We start from the raw sequence: 1,353 nt of genomic DNA, 5'->3' as shown, positions 1-1,353 counted from the left end.
CTTTGATGGTCTGCATGGCCTTCAGCTTGCTTTGAGAGGGGGGTCCTGCTTCAAGGAAGATATCCCTATAGTAGTCAGTTAGGAGCTGCTTGTTCTCCTCGTGGTTGCTAGCCTTAACTCCATTCTTGAAGCAGAGGAGGGGGAGGTGTTCTTGTCTTTGTTTCACTTTTAGCATCTTGAACATTTCTTTGCTCGGTCTATCTGCTTTGCCTGCCCACCAGTCTCTGGTGAAGAGCTTGGCTTGCTGGAGGGCTATTTCCTCCTCCCTTTTGATTTGAGCTCTGATCTGGTTAAGATTTCCAGGGTTGGTAGAAGACTCCTGCATCCGAAGCTGCGATTGGAGATTTCTGAGCCTGCTGGTCCTGTGGGTTGTAACCTCCTTCCTTACTTGCTTTAGGAGGTTTTGAGTGGATTTGATGGCGAGGTTCCAAGCTTTAGCCGGGGGGAAGGTTGTAAGAGAAGAAAGATTTCCAGATTTGGACTATTTCTTCCTTGACCAGAGGTAGTTTAAAAAGGGCTGGATCAGTGTGGAACTAGCCAGCCTTGTGCCTGGTGTCTTGATTATCCATGGTGGTGATAATGGGATAGTGGTCAGAGATGCAAGTCGTAGTGTCAACCAGCCATTCACATCTATTGTGTTTTGCAACAATTTCGTTGCTAGCATAGGCTCTGTCCAGCCTGGCTTTCGTGGTGAGCTCCCCTATTGAATAATTCTGCCACGAAAATATTCCTTCCTGGCCTAAGTCTTGAAGATTGAGTTTGCGTTTGACTTTCTCCCAAGCTAGCTTTTCTCTTCCAAATAGGGCCTGACCCTTGGCTTTGAACCTGTCTTGGAGGGATTCTACCATGTTGAAGTCTCCCAGGATGAGGGTGGGGGCCTGCAGGTTGAGGAGAGAGTTCCAGGTATCAGTCCTTTGCCTTTGGGGTCCGTGGGCGTAGATCCCAACAAGAGTGAAGTTGTTTAGGTAAACTGCTATCCATTGGTTGTTGTATCCAATGTGGAATCCCTTCAGATCAAAGCTAAGGTCGTGGTGTATGCCCACAGCCAAACCTCCACTTCCCTGTGAGTGTAGGGTGTGAATCCAGAAGTGGGCGGGAGAAATAGTGTTAACCCTTCTGTTCAACTCCTCTCCTGTAGTCTTAATCTCCACTAAAACAATGATGTCCAAAAGGCCTTTGGTTTTTAGCCACTGTCTGACAAGTTGAGCTTTTTTCAAGTCAGTTAGGCCTTTTACATTGAAGCTGGTTATTTTCATTATCTTTTATTGGGGGGTTTGCTTGATCCTCCCTTGGTGGCTGAGGGGTAGCACCGAGCTGAGCTCTCCCTCTCTTGAGCTCTTTACTAATCTCCAT

The sequence above is a fragment of the Cibotium barometz genome, chromosome 39, assembly GCF_041138505.1.
Source record: "Cibotium barometz isolate CiBa-2024 chromosome 39, ASM4113850v1, whole genome shotgun sequence".
Lineage (NCBI taxonomy): Eukaryota > Viridiplantae > Streptophyta > Polypodiopsida > Cyatheales > Cibotiaceae > Cibotium > Cibotium barometz.
This window is presented reverse-complemented; position numbering follows the sequence as displayed.